The 26,141-nt window shown below is 43.0% G+C and overlaps 1 long non-coding RNA gene across 1 annotated transcript; it reads right to left on the bottom strand.

Annotated features, from left to right (window-relative positions):
* Nucleotides 1-546: 546 nt before the first annotated feature.
* LOC309683543 lies at nucleotides 547-4,944 on the bottom strand. The gene is made up of 3 exons (XR_014270217.1): nucleotides 4,766-4,944; nucleotides 1,910-2,394; nucleotides 547-616 (listed from the first exon to the last, which is right to left on the bottom strand). It is a non-coding gene; the product is annotated as an uncharacterized lncRNA (long non-coding RNA).
* Nucleotides 4,945-26,141: the final 21,197 nt, after the last annotated feature.

Below are 26,141 nucleotides of genomic sequence, written 5' to 3'. Positions count from 1 at the left end.
AAATACTCAGTAATAAACCTAAAGTACTAAGTAAATATTAAATAGAACCATTTCATTTATTTCACTGTTTCTCTTACCAGTGTCATAACCTCATTCTTTTTCATTAATTGTGAAGATATGATTGATTTTACTGAGTGAAGCAAAGCAAGAGCTTGCACCTGTCCCACATCCTACCACTGCTTGTTGTGGCACACATGCTCTTGGTCACATTATATATTTGTGGCTGAATAATGTCCCCCAATGTTCATTCTGAGCCTACATCCTTGTCCCAAATATTAAATTTGGTGATATTTTGCATTGCCTGTGTGTAATAATTTGCTCGTAAGAAACGCTCCATGAGTTAGCCCACAACAAATCCAGCTATCTGGATTTTCAAAAGGTGTGGATGCATGACTCAACTCATAAAAAAAGTGCTTTAAGACTGGCACAACACTGGCAAATTTACCCCTAGATAAACCATGGCTAAACGTTGCCACTTTTTCAACTGTTTATTTTTCATTGTTTGTTTCCCACACTTTAAAGCATAAATCTGCTTATTTATACACAGCTGCCACAGCATGATTTGGTCCAGCTTCAAGAATTGCATCTCTGTTCATGTGTTCCTGGACGCAGTTACCTATAAAAAACAAAGTTAGCATAGAATAAACGGCCTCTAAAAGTTAGTTAAACAATTGTTGTTTGTCCAGTAGCGTTTGCTGGCAGATTTTGTCTTGTTCTAGGCAAACAATCATTTATGTGTATAGTCAATTAGGGATGTATATGCAAAGGACAATTTGGCATCACTACTCTTTTCCCTTTATCTTCTTTCATCTCCTCTGTCTATAACTATCCTTCCTTTTCACAACAAAAAAAATCACCTGATCTCCCTTCTTTTCAGTGTGCCTGTGGTTAGTTTTCTGTTATCTGAGATTATTTTTGAGTTTTACCTTGAAATCGAGCAATGGAAGTACTTCTTAAATTCCTTCAGTGTAGCAGCAGCACAACCCTCCAACAAGCAGAAAGGACTATGGCTAGACTTTCTCAAAACATTTTAAAGTTTACCGTTACTTCTCTTTCTGTAAACAAGCATTCTTGCACTAGGAAAAATTAACGTTTTAGAGTGATGCATCTCACTAGAGACCATATCTGCAGCTTAGTCATCAGGTCTCTCAGCAAACATGGCAGAATTTAGTGGTGAGACGAGATCTACCATCCGCCACTGCTTAATGCAATTAAGTACAATGAATGTCAAACCACTGTTTGCCTACACCAAACTCTTAGGATACAATTTAAAGATGGAGTCTGAGGCCTAGTTCAAATCTAGTTAACATTTTTTGCAAGTCTCCTTTCATTATTACCATAAACAACTGACAATTTTTTTTCTCAAAACAAAGAAAAAAAATGCAAAGTACATAAAAACCCCATCCTTTCAGTGCGACCTATAAAGAGATCCCAGAGACAAAGGGGCAAAAGTAAGGTTATTTCAAGACGCAAAAAAAGCCTCAGGAGAAATGTAGATAATTTTCCAAGGATGGTTATTTGAGTTGGCACTTTCAGATTAATGACAACTAACTGAATTACCTGCACTGGGGCACCAGTAGTCACTCATAGATATATGCAGCCATGTCAAATTTCTCTTATGCTTTAAGATCCAAAGGCTAGTGTATGTATAGGATAGCAACACACAAATAGATGACAATACAACAATAACTATTTTCTGTTCTGAAATTATGTCTTATTAGAAACCATTCTCAATGATATATAAAATATGGCATCACTCTAGGTAATACAGTGCTATGAATAATTTGTCTTCAAAACATTGATGATTTATTGTTTTATTTTTTAAGTATTGGCCTAGCAAAGCTAGAGATTAACATCTTGCGTACATGGGAAAGGCATTATATAAACTGCAGTGCCCCAAAAAGCTTACCTCATCTGCAGTGAACATTTATTGCATACAGGAGTTAAAGGTTTTGGTAAGAGTACTATCTCAGGTAACTGGATTTGTGGCATATTCCCATTTGCCTGGATAAAATTAAGCCTCCAATGTAAAGCTATTTGTTTTGTGGTATTTTTGCATTATATTGAGGTATAAAAAGTGCATTAACTATAGCTGTGTTACACATCTATATAATATATATCCAGCTCACTGGGACTCTTTTTTAAAATTGGAATTTATCTTGGTGAGTGTTTGAAAAAAATCTTGGAAATAACGATGAATAAGATTGCAGCCTGAAGGAGATCATGGGCTGATTTCTATCCTCAAAAGAGCTCTTCAAAGACTTTCATCCTTTATGCTGCCAGCATGCTGCTCCATTTGCAAAGTAAAATCTCCACACAGCTCTCCAGCGTCTGATGCAGTCTGTGCTTTCATACGTGCTAAAGAATAAAGGGAAGGGTGGCATTTTGTTTTGCCTAAAAAGGAGTGGAAAAGGAAATAAGTATTTGTGGCAAAACCAGAGTAAATGGTGGTCAAAACAAAGAGCACAAAGCCTGCAATCAATCAATCAATCAGTCAATCTATCTATCTATCTAAAATACTTCAAGATATATGTTACTGACCTTTGTGTTTTAATATTTATTATAGCTCTCTGCCAGTAACAATATTATTGTATTATGGAAGTATAACCAAGAGGACTGCATGACTCAAAGGTTTTTTGGGGCACATTCAAACAATATTTTCCTCATGCATCTATAAATGGCAGGTGACAGTCGCCTGCATGGCTAATGAAAATCTTCAAGATATGTTTGCCACAATGCAAGAGCTCAAGACACTAAATTAGGTTTATCCCTGCATACAAGGAAGCCCAAGTACATTATCATGAGATTGTAACCACAGACCAAACAAATCTTTTGATATAACTTTCATGGCAAATGTCTAAATGGAGTTGCTTTAGCATGTACCTAATTTCCAAATGCTTAAAGTCCTTGCTGAATTGGGACTTAATGCAGAAGTCTGTAGATTAAAACAAAGGATTTGCAAGCTAAAGAAACCCCCACACTGCTCTATTTCCCACAAAAATGTTATAATGAGTGATCCTTTATGAAAAAAAGAACACTTTTTGGTTTTAATCAGGAAGTGATTAAAGTAGATACCCAACCATGCAAGATGCAAAAGAACTCTTTCAACCCAGTGAGGCCAGTCTTACAGGAGGCTTTACAGGATCTGGAGTGTGTTTTTTTTACTTTTCTGTACTTAACACAAAGAGGTTACAGCATAAGTTTCAAAATAAAGTTTGAAAGCTATTTTACTTTTCTACGCTAGGAAATCTCATATTTGAAGAAAAGGGCACTATAAGTCTAGTCTTGGATTTCAGAATAAGAGGAGGCAAAAGTTAAACCACCATATTTTAATGCATTGATTTTTATTGCCTTTGTGAAGCAATAAAAAAATCACTTTGCACAGAGATCACCACGTGAGAATATTAATGAAATTAAAGTTAAAAAGCATTCAAACAACACTGGAATTAATGAAAGCAATATGAGCAAATGGAGGTAAACACAGTTGAATTATTTGGAGAGCCATTAAACATGAAGTGTAAGGTAGACTGCCTTATGTCTACCATAATGAAAAACAAAAGAGTAGGCAGATTCTACTCAAATTAATGCCTTCAGTAAAAAGGTATTCACAAAAAGCTGAGATTTTAATATCTTTTCTCTAATTTTGAAGAAAAAACTTTCAAAAATCAGAAACAAAACTTTAAGGAATATCCTCTTAGCAGGTCCCAAGTTTGCTCTATTTCCAAATTACTTTTCAAAGAGTTGATAATATATTTCTTCATTGCTTTTCTCTTTCTTTTTTTTTTTTTTTTTCTTCAAATACTTTGATTCCTTTTATTAACACCCGTAAGCCAGATGTTCTGCCCTGGCTTTGTAGGGCCCTAATATTCTCATAAAATGGGACCTTGTAATTCAGAGAACATTCACATGCTAAGGACTATTTAGAGTTCCTTCTCCAAATTCTTGTCCATACTTTCCTGTGCAAAGACGGCTTTGAGAATATAAATTAATCTACGCCAATTAAGTAATTTGCATAAGAGCAGTTAGCATGGGAAACATTGGTAGAAGAGACTGTAGTCCCCTGTGAGTGAGAGACTGTGAAGCTGTCGTATGCCACACCATCTCAGCCAGAAGGAGAGGTGGGGGCAGGCCTTTGGGATGCTGCTGCCTAGGCAACAGATGTCATTTCACAAAAGCACCACTGGATCTCTTTGCGCAGGCTAAGGTCTGACATCCTTAGACCGGGCCTTTGCAATTACAGTGTTCAGTTTCATGAGCCAGATCAATAAAGTAAGGGAAGTCTGGCACAAACTTACATGAGCTCTTGGTACGACAAAGAGCTCTACGAAGAGTGCTGGCATGACTCTGCAAATCAGCTGGAGCCAGTAAGTCATCATTTCTGTTCAAAGAGCTTAATATTTCCTGTCATCAAAGAATTAAAACATCTTTGGGACACATTCATCACTAATTGCTTGCTATGTCCTATAACCCGACAAAAGCAAGTTTCCACCGGCTGAAGAAAAAGTACCAGGCATTTAAAACCAAACCAGAAATCCATCAATGTGCTTTAATTTGGGAACTGTGGAATAGGCTTTCAAAGAATTAATTAATGAAGTCTGTGTATCTTGCATTTTATATGAATAAGGGAAGTTCTTCATCGTGATAATATATCTAGCCTTTGTAGAAATACTGAAACAGGCCAAATTTGTTTTCATAAAGAAGTTGGTAGATCTACTTATAAAAGAAGGTATTACTTTAACCTGAAGGTGGCAGAATGATGTCTTACCATATATATTTTTAAAGTAGCATTGAGCCAGTCCCTCTTAACAAACGAATGCTTCATTACAATGCCTCTGAAATAGAGCACAGATTTGGGTCCCAATTCTTCCACTTGACCTATGCAGATGCACCTCTTGAAGGTCTCCCGCACAAGCCTGTTCAGGCGGAGATGTCGAGCAAAACTCCCATGCAGTGGGTACGTGCTGTAAGATCTGGCTCATTGTAAGACATGCCCAAGCTTCAGCTTGCTAGCATGAACGTTATGAACTCCACCGAAATAATCACCTTGTTCAAGTACACTGGAGTTCAACAAGCTCCCAACAACAACGAGCACACTTTCCCCGCGTTCCTCCTTACCCGTAACCGACTGTGCTCTTCTGGGCACCCACCACCCCGCCGAGGTTACCTTACTCTGTGGCTTCCCATTATCTTGACTCGGTAACTCCCGGGGGTTCCCCAGCAGCTGCCACAGCTCCACCACCAAAACCCCCTCGGCCTCTAGACGGGGCAAACCTTCCCATCCCACCAAAATCTGCTGTTTTCTCCTCGTTTTGAGCCGCAAGGGCCCGCCGGGCTCCATCAATGTTCACCCAGGCCATGGGGACACACAGCGCGGCCCCCCTTACCCCCCCCCCGAGTCCTTAAACCACCTCCCGCCTGACCGAGCGGAGTTTGCAGCGCAGGGATCCCCCCCCGCTTCCCCAGGACCCACCGGTCGCTGTCTCCCTCAAGGCCACCCCGGAACACATCGGGGGCGACCTGGCCCCAGGTGGGGAGGGGGGGGGGGGGGGGGGGGGGGGGGGGGATGCCTGCTCACCCCACCGACCCGCTGTGCGGGGAAACCACCGGCTTCCCGGGAGAAGCCGCCACTCTCCCCCGAGGCGCCTGAGCCAGGGCCGGCGCCGCAGGGAGGGAAGGAAGGAGGGCGGGCAGCCTGACTGCCGAAGCCCGCCCCGTGAGGGAGACGGGGCGGTTTGTTCCCTTCCCGCCCCCTCCCGAGGCTCTCAACCCGCCGGGCTCACCCCGAGGCCCTCCCCTCCGTCCCCACCGGACCGGGACCGCTTCGCCCCAGCTCCAGCCGAACCGAACCGAGCAGCAGCGGGTATAAGCGCGCGCACACACACACCCCCACCACCACCCCGCCCCCCCAGAGAAATGCGCAAGTCGACGTGAGAGGAGCCTCGTCCCCCGCGCCGGGCGGGGCGGGGCGGGGCTGCGGCCGGGGGCGGGGCGCCGAGGGGCGGGCGGTGCCGCGGGGGGGGCGGTGCCGGCTCGGCGGCAGGAAGGCGGGGGGGGGGTTAGGGGCGGAGGGCCGCTGGGGGGGGGGGGGGGGTCGTGGCGACAGCCCGCCGCGTCGGTGTCGCCGCTGCCAGCAGCGCTGAGGCAGCTCGGCCGGGAACCGGCAGCGCAGCGCTCTCCCGTGAGTTTCGCGTTAGCGCGGGGGTTGCGGGGGGTGGGGAGGAGGGAGTTGGAGTTGTGGTTGTGGTGATTTGCCCCACCGCCGCCGGTGCCGGTGCCGGTCCCTTCTCCGCCTTGGAAGGAGCCCTGTGCCCCGGTCGGCGGCTGGACGCTCGACTCCCCCGGCTGCGCTGTCCCTTCCCCGGGCCACACGTGCCGCGGCGCCCGCTCTCCGCCGGGCGGGCCGCGCTGCCCGAGGCGCGGCGCCTCCCCGCGGGTGCCTGAGGGAGGGCTGCCGGCCGCGGACGCGGGGAAAACTGCCCGGCGGGCCGCTGGAAGGGCGGCCGGGGGCCGCGGTTGTCCGGTTGCTGGGTCCCGCTCTTCCGCCGGTAGGCTGCGGACTGCGGCGCGGAAAGCGCGGGGGGGTGGTTATAGAAGCGGGGGGAGCCCCGTCCTGCCTTGCCCCGGCCCCGGGGGGGCGCAGAGCTCCGCCGCCTGACGGGGTGGGCGCACCGAGGTCTGTCCTGGCGCTCCGCCTCCGCCCGCCGGGGGCTTTGTATTCCGTGAAAGGGTGACGGTAGGGACGAGCTTCCCCGGGGCGGCCGAGGGGGGGGGGGGGGGGGACGGGGACGGGACGGACGCACACGGACGGGGCACGGCGCCTTCCACCCCCTCCCGCCAAAGTTTCCTGCGGTGCTGTGCGCTGTCAGCCCTGGCACCGCCGCCGGGGGAGGGGGGGAGCGCGGCCGGCTGCGGGCCAGGCGGAGGCGGGGAGGGGGTGGGGGGAAGCGGGGCGGCCGTCCCGGGGTCCGGTTGCTGCCGCTTGTCATGGGGTCCGGCTTAAAGGGACAGCGGCGCGTCGGGGAGCGGGGCGCCGGGGCCGAATCCCGTCCGCCGTGACGGAGGGTGGTGAGGGGTAGGAGAGGGGGGGGAAGATGGCCGAAGGCGGGAGAGGCAGAGCCCCCGTCGGAGTTTGGCGCTGTTCTGTTGAAGGCTTGTCGGTTCTTCACCTCTAGATGTCCAGTCGGGGAAAGCAGTCAAGTGTTGACATTTTGTTAGTCCTGACTTCCAGCTGTTTCGAGCTGTGGCGGAATGGTTCCCATTAGTCCCTGCGAGTGGCTTTGTTTCCCCCCCCCCCCCCTTTTTTTTCTTTCTTTTTTTTTTAAAGCCTCCACTGATCATTCAGTTAATTCTTTTAAAAGCTCCCATATTAGGTCTTAGGAATCAGTTTTGAAAGGTGCGTTTTCTGCGTGTCAGTCTCCCACGGCTTTGATTTGCGCCTGTTTTTGAGCATACCGAGTGTGTTCACGTGTCAGCGCAGGGCCGTGGGGTGAGAACTGGTGTGTGGACAGGTGGGTGCTGAGCCCTTCGGAAACAGGAGAACCACTGTCAGGTCTCAGACTGTCTTGTGGACCACTGACACGGAGGTTCGGCGCTGACGGGTTGGTATGTTTTACCACGGGCTGTTTCCAGGTTGCCTACTGTAGGCTTGCTGATGAGCGTTCTTAAAAGTCCCAATAAAAAAAAAAGAGAAATTGCAGGCATTAATTAGAATTTCTAAGCTACTTATTAAAAACTAAGTGTTCATTTGGCATGGAAATAGAAGGCTTCTCATAAGAAGATAGGCATTTTAGTATCTCAACTCTCTTCATGATATGTCACTTGATATGAATGAGGCCTTTTGTTTCCTTTGTGTCTTTACAGGTGTTGCACCGTTAAAAGCATCAGTGATAAATCTAGCTTACAGAAAATTTCGGTTCAATCCAAAAATCTTAACTGAACGTAGTTTTTTTAGATGATTTATCTGTTAGACTCTTAGTTACATTTCTGGTTTGTACTGTAGATCTGAAATCAGGAGTCTCTTGTACTGTAGATCTGAAATCGGGAGACAGTTTTTTAAAATAACTTTACTGGAAGATTGATGCATGTTTGCCGACTAGTACTTGCAGAAAAAATGGAAAGCAGGTTGAATTTAGTCCTCACATACTCAGCTAGTTTCTTTGATGTGATGATTCTATCGCTGGTGCAGGTGAAAATGGGAGATCTAGGAGGTAAGAGCTAAGAAGTAGCCAAAAGCAGAAACAACACACAGCCCTTCCTTTGACAAATGGAGGCAGAGGTCTGCACAAGCATGTGTGCAAGCAGGCTCAAAATAATTTCAGAGATCCGATCCAAAATACAAACCTACCGTTTCGTTGCTTTATCTGCTTCCTTGTCAAGTGAGATAACCTCCAGGCTGCTGAGTGGCAAATAAACCAGGATACAATTGAATCTGCTCTTCTGGAAGTTATTTCCCTGCATGTGACTGATACCACAAAATGTTCACTTTGAGAGTTTTCTTCTTGATTCCTTACATACGAATACTAAGGGACTGTGGTGTAAAATGTGTACATACTGAAGACAAACCTATATCAGCATATTGCTTCCATTTTACATGTAGTCATGGCTCAAAGGGAGCCAAGAGGTTGGGATTTTTTCTGCAGTCTTCATTTTACAGATTGACAGAAGTATCCATGTTGCATACTCAAGAACAATGGCACATACAGTGAAATGAAGAGTACATTTAAAAGTCATATTTTAACTTGCCAGTTTTCCATTTAACACTTAACTGGATCTGACCATTAGTGGTGATATTTGAGATGAATGTATCTCCTGGGATGCTTACATGCATAATAGTACTATCCAAAATTACAGCTATTAATACAAACAAAGTTTTGAAAAATATCACAAATCAAGCCAAACAACATTGAAAAATCATTTCCGGTTTATATCCGAAAGCAATTTGTAACAATTAGGATGAAACAGTTCATGAACTAGGTTGTACCATATCTACCATATTCTGTATGGTAGGTTATACCATATTAGTCATCTTGTATCTTGAGAATGATATCTGCTACTGTCTGCTCTGAGCAAATTGTTGCTGGAATGGTTTACCAGTCTGGTCTAGAATGACAGTTTGTGTAGTCAAAGTATTCTGAATAATTTTCAAAAAATCTCCACTTGAGGTATCGTAGTTCAGTCTAATGTTAAAGTGACATAAAGAAACATTGGGCATTCTCTAACTAGGGAGCTTAACTGAAGTTCTGGGTTTTCATGCTGCAGTACTTGGATCAAGCAAATAAATATAGGGTGTTTCCCCAAGGCACAACTAAGTATTTTCTGACTACATAAAACTGTAATTTGGAAGGAGATGGAACCATTGAGACTTTTAATATTTGAAGGACAGTGCATGGTAGCTTTTCTTCCACTCTGCTTGATATTGCTCTCCCCACCACCACCTTTTCCCCCCTTTCTCTCCCCTCTCCCCCCTTTTCCTCCCCTCCCTTTGCCTCCTCTGCCCTCCCCTTTCCCCACCCTCCCCTTTTTCCCTCTCCTTTCCCCCTCTTTCCCCTCCCTTTTTTTCTCCCCTCCCTTTTCTTTTACACCACCTCCTTGTTTTTTTTACCCCGCCTGCCTTTTTTTTTTTATTACCCACCCACCCTCCCTTCTGGAAACATAAGGTGAAATCAAGTAAGATTATGAGATACGACTTGTGACCATGTAAGCCAAGAACAAGTACTGACAAAGAAAAGTAGTGTAAGTATAAAATGGGAAGCAAAATTCTTGGTTACTGCTTTTCAAACTTGCTGTTCTTCAGGTATACATCTAAAATTCTTGTTATTATTATTTTTGAGAAACACAAGTTGCATAGACTCTTTGTTTTCATTTCTATGTGAGAATGTGAATTAGGTGTTAAAGTAGCCTCTGAAAGGATGCTTGCAGATTATATGTGAAGAGATGCCAAAAGAAAGAAGGCTTTTCTGATTTAGTTAATAGAAACAAGCTGCCTGACCTCTGTCTAAGGAGGACACTTAGCAGTCATTATTTGCAAGAGCTCTGTCGTAACAGCACTTCATGCACTGTGAGCATTTACCGTACTTTTTACAGTAAAGGTTTGTCTCAGTCTCCCTCCACCCATCAATGTAGTATATTGTTGTTAATCCAGATACTCAATTAGAGGAATCCACCACTTTATGCAGAGAAAAAAAGTATGTTTTGCTGAAACTAAAAGACAATAAAGGATAACCTAGGCTTTTTCTTCTGCGGTGATGAACTTCCTACATTTTATGCAACAGATGTCACTTGGCAAATGGTCTGTTTTAAGATACTGTGGTTCTGCAACAGCCAAACAGGATGTGTAACTAGATGAAGTGAGAGTTTAAAGTGCAGCAGCTCACAGTGGATCGCTGGATAGAAGGAAACATGACTTTTATTTTGAACAAAGCCATTTTCAGTAACTCGTATATGTTATCTCATAGATTTCTGTCATCCTCTCATGCTCATGCTTTTGCAGTCCTGCATTTATGAAAACCAGGACAGATGGGTATCCATCCCATCGGTCTGGCCAGGATTACTTGCAGTGGCAAGGGGAGGAAGGGATGCTGGCTGTCAAGTCCTCATCATGTCTTTTGGGTTATTCTTGACTAGTAGCAATGTTGCATGATCTTTGTTGCATTTGTGTTCCCTTTTGACAAAGAATACCAAGGGTAATATTGAGTCTTACCATATTCAGTCTTACCGAATATGTGCAGTTAGAGGTATGTGGTACAGTCTCATGCTCCACCGGTGCCTACTAGTTCCTTTCTGTTATCAATAGTCTTTTTTGGATTTTAGGACTCCATGAGATCTCTTTATTTGCAGGAGGTATGCCATTCTTCTTACTCCTGCTCTGCTGTTTTAATCCATGCTATTGTACATTCATGATCCTGGTCTACCAATACAATATTTGCAATATAAATCTCTAGAAAAGAAGGGTATCTCAAAAGTTTAAAAAAAAAAAGTTGTTTTAAAATCACCTGTCTCTCTGTCGTGGTCCCTAGTGTGTAGGGTTAATCAAGGCTTAAATAACTTTTAAAAGTTTGCTTATGAGACTCCCATTGGATGTTGCAAGTGGCCTGCTTGAATTCAGTCTTCTGTGTTGGTGTACGCCTCAGGTCTTTCATACTTAGTAACAAAAAGGGATTATTAGTCTTTCATACTTGGGAACAAAAAGGAATTATGAAGAAATGTTTACAGTGAATTTAAGATTGGTGAAACCTTTCTTTAAAAAGAAAAAAGACGACTAAAAAATACAGGAGTAGATTAACCCTAGAGGACCAATATAAAACTATAGAAGATTTGGTTCTCTTTTATTCCCTCCACCCAAGTATGCAAATGAGGTTTTTATTAGCTGTACATTTGCTTTCTGTTGCAGGCCTGGAAATAATGTCTTTCAATCCCTATGATAAAACAATTATTTATCTTAAAAATTATTATCCACAGCATACCCCTTCTGGCTTGTTTCAAAAATGTCTAATTTCCAGCCTAAATTATTCGCAGCCTTCGTATGCTCATTTGTTCTTGTTTAGTGTCATTCAGTAGCTTAATTCTTAGTTCTTTCCCTGTGATTGGTATATACTTTGGTTTATTTATAGAGATCATGTTTACTTTTAGACATTATGTTGCTAGGCTGAACAATCCAGGCTGTCTTTGTCTCATTACATACTGGAAAAATTGAAGGCTTGTTGTGTTCAGCTTGGAGAAGGATGAGGAGTGCTCTCATCACCGTCTACAGCTTCCTTGGGGCATGGGAGGGGGAGTGGGGGGAGCGGTGCCGATCTCTCCCTGGTGAACCAGGGATAGGACATGAGGAAATGGAATAAAGCTGCATCAGGAGAAGTTCAAGTTGGACATTAGGAAAAGGTTCTTCACTGAAAGGGTGGTTGGTCACTGGAACAGGCTCCCCCGGGAAGTGGTCACGGCACCAAGCAGCATCTGGACAAGACTCTTAGTCATATGGTTTAGTTTTAGGTAGTCCTACAATGAGCAGGCAGTTGGACTCGATAGTGCTTATGGGTCCCTTCCAACTTGAGATATTCTGTGATTCTAGTAGCCCTTTCTCCTACTGCCTACAGTTTGAACACATCTTTCTTGTACATGGTGACGGGGACTGTATTTGATCTTGCATGTGAAGACAGTGAAAATAGTGTAAGCAGATTGGTAACGGAGAGAAGTTGAAATGACTAAATACCCCTTAAAATTGCTTTTTATTGTTGCTGTTTGTTATTTTGAGTACATCATAGTAGCTGTGATCATGTAATCAGCTGATACACCTGTTCTTTCCAGCTGATAAACTGGTAGCTAAGAGCAAACAGTCCTGAATTGTTTGACATAAAAGCAGAAATAAAAAAAAAAGATACTTTTGTGGTTTTGGTTCTCAAAATTACCCATTTCTTTTTTTTTTTTATGGCGCTCTGATGTTCTGTGAATGAGTAGTACCACTTCAGCCCTTCTTCGGCAGATTCTATAGGTTGTCTCCTATATTTTGTGCCGGTTTCCTTTATGCAAATGTTAAGGCTATATTTTTGAAACACCCTTAGTTAATGAAACTCTATCACTTGACTCTTGTGTCAATGCTAGTTGCAGCTGTCTTTGTTTAGCTACTCATACTGATATTTTTAATTTTTTTTTACATCTTCTAATCCAGTTTCTTTGCGTTTAATAGTTTTCCATGTTGTAGTATAGATAAAAATATACTGAATTTCCCCCTCGCCCCAGACCAGCCCTACTGCATTTTCTTTTGTCTGGGGGGAGGATCTTCTATTTCATGAAAGAAAGATGGTATAATCTGCCAAGATAATGTAAGTAAATTCATATTTCATTCTTTTGCCACTCCATTTTTCGTTTCCCTCTGTCTCTAATTATTCTTTACTTCAGAATCTGTTCCATTTCCCCTTCTCTTTGATTTTGTTTTATTAAAAGCACCTTCAGTGAAACTAAAATCAGTTCATGTGCAGGTACATAGATGTTAAGTAGATGTAGCTCCAAGGTATGTGTCTAAACTACAGTATGATGGTCAGCCTTGTACACTTAAAAAGGCTGTCTGATACTTCCTACAGTAAGTTTCTGAGGTCTGTAGCTTATAATGTTGACAAATTGTTAAGTATTGCTGGTGAAGTCTTCCATGTCAAGGTTGAAGTGTTGCTTTGCTGTGAAGAGAATAGAGGACCCAGAAGCTGAGATCAAAAGAGAACTCGAGGAGAAGTAGGTGAACTGGGAAGAAGAGGAGGAGTTGAGATGGAGGTAAGTCTGCTGAAGCAAGCCAGTGTGCAGAGAAATGTGGCATCTGTAGATACTCTTAGGACCGTGACCCAATAGGGATGTTTAGCCAGGAGAGGGAGAAATCCTGTGAAGTGTGGGGATGGGCTGACAAGGATGTGGATCAGGTGAGGAACTGGAAAACTGTAATAGGAGAAAATTATTGACCAAAAAAATTAAGTGAAAGATGGGAAGATTGAAGAGTAGGATAACGGTAGAAGAGAGGAGGAGACAGGAAAGACAGACTGGAATGGGTCATGCCTCTAGCCTCTGTTGCAGCAAATGTCTTGCTTCTTGTGTCTTTGTTAACAGGTACTTAAAAGATTACATCAGTAATTATTGAGTATAGTCGGATGCTTTGTTCTGGGAGGTTCATTAACATGCACTCATAATCCAGCATCAGTGATGCACAATTATACTTACCTTCTTCATCCACATCTTTGCAGGGAGCCACAGGCTTTTCTTCTAGCAGCAGATACCTGTCTGTCACCTATGATTCCTCCCTGAACCCCTTCCCAGTTGAGTCAACTCTGTGTGAAACTACACCTTTACGTCTGTTCAGGTACTGAAGTTGGTTGTAGTCCAGTGTTTTATCTATGATGAGAGTGCTTATTCCTTTGGGACTGTTTTTGTTCTGGAGTGCCAGCGATTATTTTGCTTTACAAGTCAGCTTCCTTTTACACAGTTTTTTTCTCCTTGAACCTCATTCATGGGCCTTAAAGCTGGATATTTACAGTAGTGAAGAAAAGGAACTTGAAAACTGATCAAGTCAGCCTGGCATGCTTACAGCAGTCCATTTAAAGAGAAGGAAAAACATTATGAAAGCTGGCATTTGTTTTAAATCAGCAGTGCTCTGTTGCAGACTTCTATGGTATATTCTTTAGTTTTCCATGGATTATTTATATTCAGACTGGTTAAATTCAGTTGGTTTTAATTCCTTTCTCAAGCATGTTGTATCCTGAACTCCAGTTAAGGAGCTGGATTGCATGGTACTAAGAATCCCAATCTCATTATGGAAGAGATTAAGGGTTTCTGGTGGATTTTAAAGGATCTTTTTATCCTCACTTAAAATAGCTTTTGCTTTCTGCTTGTTTGCTGACATTTGTATTGAAAAAGTGTTAATGTATTTTGATCGCAAAATTATTAGTTTTTAAGTATGTTAATTTAGAGTAGTCCTTTCAGAAGAACTTTCTGTGATACCTAATTTTAGAGAACTTAGCTATTCCTATAACATAGCTTTTATTACATGTGACAGTTATGAGCATGTTAATCAAACAGTGATTTTTAGTTTTGTTTCTTTTTGACAGAAAAAATGTAATTACTAATATTTCTTTTTCCTTTGACTGTTTCACCCAGCTTTCTCCCTGTGAGATTAATATAGAATCACAGGATGGTTGGAGGTAGGAAGGAGCCCTTGGAGATCATGTAGTATAACCCCACCCCCCTAGTTAAGCAGGGTCAGCTAGATCAGGTTGCCTAGGACTGTATTCAGTCAGGTTTTGAGTACCTCCATGGATGGAGTCTCCACAGATTCTCTGGGCAGCCTTTTTCCATGTTTGACCACCCTCATAATAAGCAAGTATTTTCTTTTGTTCAGACAGAATTTCTTGTGATTCAGTTTATGCCCGTTGTCTCTTGTCTTGTCCGTGGGCACTGCTGAGAAAAGTCTGGTACTCTCTTCTTTGCTTCCACCCCATGCCAATCAATCTGATATTTGTATGTATTGATCACGTTTCACCCCCTCCCCAACATGCCTCCTCATTTCCAGGCTGTAAACAGTCCCACCTCTCCTCCTGTGGCAGATGCTGTAGTCCCTCAGCCATGTTTGCAGCCCTTTTCTGGGCTTGCACCTATCTGTCAGTGTCTCTCTTGGACTGGGTTGTCCAGAACTGGACACAGCCCTCCAGGTGTAGCCTCACCAGTACGGACTGGAAGTCGAGGGGTCATCTCTCTCAACCTGCTGGTGATGCTGTTCCTCAAGCAGCCCAGGATGCCCTTGGCTGCCTTTGCCATGAGTGCACATTGCTGGCTCCTGTTTGCCTTGTCCACTGGGGTCTTTACTGCAAAACGGCTTTCCAGATGGTCAGCCCCCAGCCTGTACTAGTGCATAGGGTTGTCCCTTCCCAGATGCAGAACTTCGCGTTTCCGTTGGTTGAACTTCGTGAGGTTCGTGTCAGCCCCTTTCTCCAGCCTATCGGGGTCCCTCTGGATGGCCGCATGACCCTCTGGTGTATTCGCCACTCCTCCCAGTTTGGTGTTATTTGCAACCTTTCTGAGTGTGGACCCTGCCCCACCACCCAGATCATTAATGAAGATGTTGAATGGGACTGGAGCCAGTATTCACTCCTGGGATACGCTGGTAGTGACTGACCTCCAGGTGGACTTCATGCCACTGATTGCCACAGTGCTTTGATCGTGGAAGTTCAGCTAGTCCACCTAGCTGTTTTTCTAGACCATATTTCACCAGTTTCTCTGTGAGGATGTTACGAGAGACTGTGTAAAATACACATACTTGGTTGACTAAGTCTGTTTAGTTAAAATACTACTTCTCCAAACCAGTGTGTTAAATGCCTGTTCTGGAGATTCACAAAGAAGGAGAAGCCGTGTCTGGGGGTTCTGCATCCACCTGCTGCTACATGGTAAGGGTCCAACTCTAGCAATTGCTTGAGGTTGTTTTTGCTGACAGCAGGTTTGCAGGCCTGAAAATGTGTTTCTTTAGGATGCGATCTCAAAATCTAAAGTGGGATTAAATTGTTAGTTAATAAAACAAAGTGATTTCTGGGAAAATACCTTCTAATACCCATAAAAATTTGCCCATATAATTCACTTGGGAAAGACAATCACCTTTCATATTTTCCATAAGTCACAAGCTGTGATGGTAGTGGCAGTGAGTTATTACGGTCTTTCTTGGAAGTGTTCAAGGCCAGGTTGGTTGGGGCTTTGAGCAGCCTGGTCTAGCGGAAGGTGTCCCTGCCCCTGGCAGGGGGTTTGTAACTAGATCTTTAAGGTCCCTTCCAGCCTAAACCATTCTATGATTCTTTTGTGGAATGGACCTTAATAACTCTATCATGCCAAAGATGTTTTAACATTATAGTTTGTATGAAAGAAAGAGTAACTCTTACCGATGAGAATAATCTCTGTTTCTCTCTGTAAGAGGTCAGTAGTACATAGAAGTGGTTATAAAGCAATCTATGTGAGGGTCATCAAGGCATGGGGGTCTTTCCACACACACCCCCATTTCCAAGGCTCCCTTTTCTGGCATCCTCAGATGTTGACCAGTGTACACATCTCATAAAAATTGTCCTTTTAGTTCCCACCAGAGTATCCGTTGTCCCCAGAAACATGCTAGGCAGGGGGGACTTTGGGCTTCACTTTAAACCCGCAGGTTGCCAACAGGTGTCGCTGCGGGCCAGTGCGATGCTGAGGCTTCTGGGGAGGACATCCTTATCTGCTTTCTGCAAAACACATGGAAAGCACAACTTTTTATGAAATGTATGACATTAAGGAGTATCGGCTAAGTGTTCTGAAATTGAGAACGTAGTCCCCGGCACCTGGGACAATGTCTTGGCAGGGATCACTGTAAACAAGATTGTCTATCCAGTGCCAAGAGACACCCCTCTTTGGTTGCAGACAGGAACCTAGTGCGCATTGCTGCAGGGTGGTGGCCTAACAATGGTTTGCCAGGGGTGTAACCTTGGACTCCCGCCCTGCTATTCAGATTTACTAGTGCTCATGCCAACACTGTTGGCCAATCCACCAGAGTGTGGGTGGGTGGAGGAATTCACCATTGGTTTTTTGGTAAGGCATTAATATGCTCTGCTAGACTGGCTCCTCAATGTTGATGGGATATAGGATAAAGCCATGCTACCCGCTTTTCACCAGCCCACTGCTAGACCATTCGTCCTGGAAATGACAACCATTATCTGATTTAATACACGTGGGATTACCTAACCATTGTCTTAAAAAGTGAAGGCCTTTTATAGTGGCCTTCTGGTCAGCATGGGAAGTAGGCAATATGGCCAGGTGGTTGTACATGTACCTGCCATCACCAGTATTTGTTGCAAACCCTGGCCTTTTGGAAGTGGCCGGATGTAATGTATGTCACGTGTGGCCTGGGGCCACCCACTGCTCTATCTTTCCACAGGGCTGTTGTGGCAGTTTTCTTGCTTCTATTAATTTGCAGATCTGGTATTCTTGAAAGGCGTTTCAAATGGCCTCTCAGGAACAAGGAGTGCCTCTATTTTGTCCCCATTTGTAGGCAGCAGCTGTCCCTGAATGGCTTGACTTTTTAGGAGCCCACTCAGCTGACACTTCCTCATTGAGGAATATTGTAGAAATATGTACTTTAGCTAACTGATCATCATCAGCATTGTATTCCTACTCTGGCTCACCGTGATCTTTCATGTAGGCACCTACATGTCTTACCCAGAGGGCAATGGTTTTGCGCTTGCTCCCTAGTGTTTACCAAATCCTGCCACCAAAGAAGTTTACAGTGTATTGTCCAGTCATCTGCTTGTCATTTATTAGCCTACCTTTATATACCACCCAAGAGTCAGTATAAACATGTCTGAAGCTAGTGGTTCCAGCACCATGGCTACTCCCCCATCTCTTGATAGGTTAGGAAGGTTTGCCCAGCTGTCTCAAAGGCTGCTGCTTTTCATTGCAGTTTTTCTTTCCCATTGTCTTGCTGACCCATCAGTGAACCATACATTCTGCTCTTGGGTTAATTGCTCGTATGGTGTGACCTGCTGTGCCCAAGGTGGAAGCAGACCAGGTGGTGGAGGCACACTGTCATTACCCAGGCCAATTTCTGCTGTTTTCTCCTGTAAGGCATTTCGTTTGGGCTGGGAGATGTAAATGTAGAAATGTACCATTTCCATTTCACAGTGCTAGTGTCTTGTGCCCTCCCGATTTACTGACTGGAGTCACTGGATGGTACCCACTGCAAAATTGGGAGCCCTGCTGTCAGTAACCTTGGACTCTTGGGTGATTCTGTTTCATCTAGGGCTGAATAAGCAGCCCAAAGCTGTTGTACTTTTGTACTGATGAAGCCAACCTCTGAGACCGAAAGCCCAACAGTATGTGCCACCTGTCCCCTTGCTGCCAGAGGCCCTGATAAGCCGCATCCTCATCTGATACTAGGGCTTATTGGCTAGTTTTCAGCCTAAAACTACTGCAAAATGGAAACTGCTTTCTTTTCTCGTTCAAAGGCAGCTCTTTTAAGTTTTCTTCTGGAAAGAACTGATCATTTTTTTCTTACTGTATTATATAATGATCTTAATATCTGGGCCAAATATGGTATAAATTGCCTCTGAAACCCAGAAAGACCAATAATCTTCTGTGTTTCTACTTCACTCTGCATTTCTGCCATATAAAGTATGGTTTCTTTAGTTGATTTGGGCATCATTCTGCAAAGTCCCTGCCAAATTATCCTTCCAAATTTTACTTCTGTGGCAGCTCTCTGAATTTTCTCGGGGTTAATTTCCCAACCATGATTTTGCATTGTCCCAGAAACATTACTCAATGCTTCCCGTACTTCTTGTTCAATGGGACCAGCGGTCCCCCCAGCGATGCAGATAACACCATCCGCATAGCTGAGCGATTTATGGCGTGTGAAAGTATTGAAATCTTCCAAACGCTGGGCTACCAGCCCATAGCAAATCGTTGGGCTGTGTGGATACCTCTGGGACAGTACTGTGAAGGTGTACTGCTGACCCCAGCACGAGCGTGCAGATTGCTCCTGTGGTGCATCAGCAGCTGGAATGCCAAAGAAAGCTTTTGCTGGATCCCACGCAGAGTGCCGCAGCTTCAGATACAGCTTGCTGGAGGAGAGCGGTGACATTAGGCGCTGCAGCTCTGAGTGTGGGGCAGCCTTGTTGAGCGATCATTAACCAGCTGTCACTCTCTGGGAGCAGTCAGGCACTTTCACTGTCCAGATGGGGCTGTTGAAGAGGTGAATGGTTCTCTGGATAACTCCAGCCTCTAATAGCTGTAATCCTCTGGGTGATCTCTATATGACCTCTGGGCAGCCTGTAGTGTTTGTATGCAGCCCATTTTGAGGGAGGCTCCAAATTAGCAGGAACTATGACCACTTTTCCCACAGTGATGCTGTAAACCCCAAAAGAATATTTGCCCCCTGTTGTCTTGAAAGTTTTGCCTGCCAGCAAGTCATGCCCAGTAAAGTATTTTGCCATAAAAGTCAGGTAGGAACCCAGTTGGAATAGCAAAGAGATTTAACAGGCAGGTTCTTCTACCTCTGGTTCTGCCGTCCTCCCACCCCCCCTTCCCCTAAGGGTTTAATTTTAATGAGTTATATTTCAGAGGTTTGGATGGGTCCCTTTGAATTTCAGTGACCTCAGACCTGTAACCATTAGAGTGATCACCCACTGATGGTTACAGCTGCTCCAGCGCGCTGTCAGTGGAATATAAGGGTAGTTACCTCCCTGTGGGACCCCAGCCACCCATTGCACCTTGGGGGGGGAAGATCCTAATCTAGTCAATTGGTACGGGTTTTGTTATGTGAGCCACCAGATTGGGGTAGTTAATTGGTCCTGATGTACTCTGCTTTTCCCCACTGAATGGGGGAGCAGTGGGTGTAATCAGTCTATCCACTGATAAATATCCCGATTTCTTTGTGGTCTGTTTTTTCCTTTCACTTGTTTATATTTTTTCCCATGAATAGAGGGCGGTTCCCTATCAATTTTGTCTTTTGGGACTCCATAATGGTGTAAAACTAAAACCATCTCCTTTTGGGTAACTTTTTTTCTGTTACAGAGGCTATATCCACAGAGCGTACACAATACATCTCCTGACAGGCAAGGGGGTTGTCTCTTTCATTATACCCACCAGCACGCAGCACATGCCGGCACGGGGTGCTCCGGCAGATTCCCTTGCAGCAGCTGCCCATGCTGATGTAGGGGCTTCCCAAGCCTTCAGTACGAGGCGTGATAGAGCAGCCATGGCTTGCCCAAGATCATTAACTCCTCAAATGCAATGTCCCCCGCAAGGGCTACCGATACACCTCACAGTTTGTTGAATTTGAAATGATTGGGCCAGCGTTTAAAGAGGAGATCGTGAACAGGATGTTTCAAAGCAGGCTTCTTTTTAGTGTAAAAACAGAGGTCTTTTTCAGGCTTATAGTGATACCACTTTTGAAAGCAGAAGTGCACATAAGGAGTATTTGTACATTGATGTTGTATGGTGAAAAAGCTGGTAAAGCTGAGACTATATTTGACCTGAAACTGAGTCAGTAATGGCCAGACAGATATCATGAAACAGAGCATGTTGCAGTGAAACTTTCTCGCCTTTCTTTCTGAAGAGTTGGTCAAACAAAAGGACATTGTATTTGTCTGCCTCAGTTTTGGACTATGTTCTGCTTCTGTCCCGAAAAGTTTGTTATCGACTTTTCTCCCCCATGGGATATAGAATTCTCATTGCTTCTTTGTAACTGCTTTTATCTAATGTGATCCGTTTCATCTTCAGAAGAAATTGAATTGAACAAAGTGAATAGCAACCACATCTTCTCCTGTTTTGCTTGTGGCAAAGAATTAAAAAAAAAAAAAAAAAAAAGATATTCAGAGCTGTATTAAGAGACCCATTGCTAGTTTTGTGTGGTTTTCAAAAGACATCTCTGATTTGAAGGTTGGTCTTCTAACAGTAGTCTCAGCGTGATGCGATACTTGGCCTTTTATTCCTAAGGATGTCTGAGGATAATACAGATAGATAATTCAATCCTACGTTATCTATGTTATTATATTGATTCAGGAACTGTTGTTGCAGTTATGATACATATCAGTGGAAATTGTTGACATGCATAGTGAATTGGTGATCAGTTCAGTTCTTCCACTTGCCATGGTCAGCTTTTGAATATAATCAAACTGGATGCAAAATTGTGTACTTAGTTGGTTTTGGTTTTTTTTTTTTTCAAATAGGCATCAGAGCTAGCAATGTGTTAAGGAATTGGGAATGATTTTTGGCTGCTTGCAAATGAGCTTATTGGATATACTTCTACCATTATGATAACCTTGTGGGTCTTGTTTATGCATTGTAGTAATGATTCTTTTTGATAGTGTGCTGTTTCTTTACCCTCCTTTCGCCTGCTGGTAGAGGTATTCCATAGTTAGCTGATGCAGCAGAGAGTTGTCTGTTCATTTGATTACTTGTGACTATTTCTTGCAGTAGCTGCTGGTTCAGAAATGAATTGCAAGCATGATTTTGATTGATCAGAAGCAATCTACTTCAGGAAACTTGCTTTGAAGTGACGTTGCTTTCCTCAGATGTCTGTGCTTAGTCTCAGACCAGGGCTTGATCATGGGAGAGGATCTTTGATCTGTGGAAATGTTTGGTTCTTTGCTCTTCCCAAGGCTGTACTCTGGCTTGCACTGAGGTTTGTCTTTATCCTCTTCTTGCTGCTTTGGAGTGAATAATTAATTTCTGGCACTGGTTCTCTCATTTTTTAGGTAATAAAGTAGTAGAAAACTTGCTGGTATTCTCAGTGGATTCATTATGCGAATGTTTTTTTTCTTCACATGTTATGTTTTGCAGCCTTGAGCTTCAGGGAGATGCCTGAAAGATCAACTTTTATTTGTTACTTTTCTGTAAGAGTCTAAATATAAATAAGTATTCCTATGTAACTAATCTTTGGCTTTACTGCAAATATCCTCATACTTCAAAAGAGGGTTTCTCCGCAGTGTTGTTGATATAAAACTTATTAGCTGTGCAACACTTAAGAGATGAACCCATAACTGTAGAGTTAGAGCGCACTGTCATTGGGGAGGTTTGGTGATGTATTTTGAGCAAGTATGTAATTGAGATTGTGTGAATCTTTTTTTAAGATAACATGGGATTTAAATGATTATCAGGGCGTTAAAAGAAGCGTGTCCTGTGCGAACGGTGTCACTCAGTCTGTAAGTTCTGTTTAAAATGTATTTTAATACAGTAGTTAAACTAGGTATTTTTGTGGCATATGGATTTTTTTTTTCATTTGCTACCTTTTTCTTGTTTCAGGGTAGTTGCCATCACTAGCCAGTTTTGTTGTTGTTCTCATCCTATGTGGTCTTGCTCCTCCCCCCATTTAAATTTTAAAATTTTAATTTTAAATTAAAATTTAATTTATTTTTGAAATGGCCTTGCTCTAGATCCAGAAACTGTGACTAGGTAGGAAATGAGATCTAACAGACCTAGTATAACTCTTATCTCTTTAGGGAACTCAGTTTTCTTTACAAGTGCTTCCTTTATTGCCATCTCTGATACTTGAAATGTGTAAAATTAAAATTGGAAAAATGCCTTACTAGTGTAAGAACAGCGACACTGGTGTTATATCTCAAAGATAAAGTGAAATAAAGCATCAGCATAGTGTAGCGATATTAAGCAAGTGCTCTCAAGTCAACATTGGTGCTTAGACGTCTTAGAAAATCCACATTGGGGCTTTTACAGTTACCATGTCACACTCCCCACGGAGGGCTGGAAATATTAGTTTTGCCTCAGGAAAGTACTTCTGGGTGAGTTTAACAGTGTTCTATAGAATCTAGTGTTAGAGCCTAACAAAGTGAATCAAAAGCCACTGGTTTTGGGCAAGCATATTACATTGATTTTAGTAGTTTCAGGGGGACCTTCCTCGTAGTGCTTCGTAGCCTAACACCTTTGCTGTTTTCAGGATCCTGTATGACAGTGAGGAGTAAAAGAATAAAGTGGTGTCAAGAAGGTTTTAAAATGAGTTCACATTGGAATATAAGCTTTAACCAAAAAATTGACCAAAAAAAAAGCTTCAGAAACTGTAAACTATTTTTCTCAGGAATACAGAAGTAACATCAGTGTTGAAGATGGCTTGTATAAAATACTGCACACAGAGTACTTTCCTAATGTCAAGCTGAAGTGTTTTCTGAAAATGACTTGCAAACAAAAAGGATTAATGATTTAATTAATCTCAAACCCAACTCTCTTTATTTGCATAAGTGCAGCTTCCTGTCATCTTCAGGCAATTTGCAGATTTTTGCCACTATAAATAGTGTTCTCATTATTTAGTTACTCTATTTGACCTCTTTTATTCAGATTCTGTTCTGACTATCCATTTAGTGGACACGTTTGCACTAAATACATTTGCAAAATAAACTATAAATTATTATCTTGTTAGGTGCTTTTTGAAGAATTTGTATTCACTGTGAAATACAGTATGTAAGCTTCTCAAGGTTCATGTTTCTTGGGATGTGGGCAGTTTCAGCTATAGTACACCATATGTAGTTACTAAGGTTTGTTGGTAATCTTGATGGACAAATATGCGTGCCAGAAAAAGGGGTAACTGTGGATTAAAGCCGCCTTTTGTCATTGAGGTTCTTGATGCTGCCAAGATTTTCTGGATGCAAGTTAATGGACCGTTCTGGCTGTGGGCAGAGCTGCCTGTCACTCCTGCCTGTTGTTTCTTGTCCCCATGGCTCCAGATCCCCGTCCTCCCAGTTGTCTCTCACCCAGGCTGACTTTTTCTCTATCGTGTTCTGTCTCTCTGATTAGCCGTTCTCAATTTTTCATTTCTTCAGCCAATCAGCTTTCAATGTGGATCATATTTTCTTCAAGGTTGCTCCCATTAATTTCTTTCTCGCCATAGTCAGGCAGACTCTGGTTTGAAATTTGGGGATTTCTCCCCCGTTACAATGGCAAGGAAGTTGGGGGAGGGGGAGAAATTAAGGGAAAAATAATTTTCCTGATTTAGTTACTGGATCTGTAACCTGCCCTTGTCAAAACCTTTTATGTTGGAGGATTGGGGGGGGGCGGGGGAGTGCTGTTTTGACAATACTGCCCACAAATATGTGAGTGTTTGAGCTGTTAAATTGGTACTTGTAGTCTTCTTGGTTTGTTTTATTTTTTCCACCAATCCCATTTAGAACAATTGCTTATCAACAAATACTGTTGCTGGAGGATAATCTCATGTCTTTGCCATACTTCTGAGACCTTTTCCTCCCCTCCCTCCTCCCCCCTATTTTTGGAGACTTTTAAAAATAACTATCAGCTTCATAGTTATGTTTTCAAAATACTCATTCAAAAGAGTTGTTTGCTTAGAATCGGCTTTTCTAAATTGGGCTGGGTTTCTGTAGTTATTGTTGTTTCCTATTTCTATTCTGTTCATAGTTCGTTAGTTTTATGCCCTCTTTTGAACTTGGTTTACTTCTGTCATGCGGTATTTTCATTTAATACTGAGTACTTTTCTCCCTGAGCAACTGAGTTGAGGAAATCAATAGGAGTTACTGCTTTATTGAAATTTAGAAGGCCGCTGTGGAAAAATTCTTCATTCAGACTGACCTGAACTTCTGAATTTATGTTCTTATTAGATGTTTTCAGGAACAAATATTTCCAAAGAATGGAATATGTTTTCTAGTAATATATAAGATTTAATTTTTTTGGTCAGTGCTAAGAAACTGTATGTTCACAACAGGGCTCTGTCTCCCTATAGTTATTGTGGTTTTCAGTAAGCACTAAAGCTTTTCTTTGGATTATGTTCAAATCATGAAGATCTCCATCTGTGTCTTATTTCATCTTCTTTCATCCCTGTCAAGACAACTTGACCTACATAAAACCACAGTAGTTTGCTTAGGAAAAAATTTTGAATTAGAGTGTATGTGTGTATATATTAATGGAATATGTAATCTCTTTTCAATTGTAATTAGTATATATACAGTTATTAGTAATGAATTGACACTTAGACTGTGCGCTTGAAATTCATCTTTGTCAAGTGTTACAGTATCTGGTTATTAGGTTTTTTTTGAAGTTGGGGAGTGTTGTTTTTTCTGTTTGTTTTTTACTGAATGGATAGTAGTTGTCAAAGGCACAAATTACCACTTACTGACCTTGTTCTGCACTGCAAGTTGAAATTTCACTTGAGTCTAGATTGGCGTGGTTGCATCTAACAGTGACTTGGTTTGTTTCACAGCTGCATTGCTACTTCAGTGAAATCAAATTCTGAACAGTTGTGTCAATCATTTACTGTGAATATAGCCTGTTCTTTTAAAATCTTGGTGGAGTGTGATGTGAGTCAACCTCGGCTGGCTGCCAGACCCCCACCCAGCTGCTCTCTCACTCTCCCTCCTCAACTGGATGGGGGGAGAAAATAAAATGAAGCGGCTCATGGGGCAAGGTAAAGACTGGGAGATCACTTACAAGTTACCATCATGGGCAAACAGACTCAACTCAACGAAGATTAATTTAATTTATTGCCAATTAAAAATAGAGTAGGATGGGCTGTCCGTGGGCTGCAGCTCACTTGTGGGCATCTCCACGTGCTCTGGCATAGGGTCCTCCAGAGGCTACAAGGTGGGTATCTGCTCTGATGTGGGGGGCTGGAGGGGAATCTCAGCTCTGGCACTCGGAGCACCTCCTCTTCTCTTTCACTAGCCTTGGTGTCTGCAGGGCTGTTCCTCACTCGCACTCCTCTCTCTCACACTCTGCTATGCAGCATTTTTTCCCCCTTTCTTAAATACTCTTTCCCAGAACTGCCACCACCTTGGCCAAGGGGCTCAGCCGTGCCCTGTGGTGAGTGGGTTGGAGCCAACTGGAACTGTCTGTGTCTGGCACGGGGCAGCCCAGGCTTCTTCTCACAGAGGCCACCCCACAGCCACCCGCTGCCGGCACCTCACCACCCACACCCAATAAGACTGTCAATGAAAAATCAAAACTTGATGTTAAAAATAATATGGATAATCCATTTTGGGTACACTTGTGCTCCTTGGTTTATATAGTCCTGTAGAACAAGTTACGTGTTTAAATGGTTCCATGTTTCCTGGTTATGTTTGCACATACATGCCCTTGAAAATACCTGGTGAAGGGTAAAGTAACTATGAGTTTTCTTTACAAAATCACAGAATAGTCAAAGATGGCAGGGA

This window comes from Vanellus vanellus (assembly GCF_965231255.1).
Source record: "Vanellus vanellus genome assembly, chromosome: Z".
NCBI classification, from domain to species: domain Eukaryota; kingdom Metazoa; phylum Chordata; class Aves; order Charadriiformes; family Charadriidae; genus Vanellus; species Vanellus vanellus.
The sequence above is the reverse complement of the archived record's forward strand: the minus strand, read 5'-3'. Positions and strand labels throughout refer to the sequence as shown.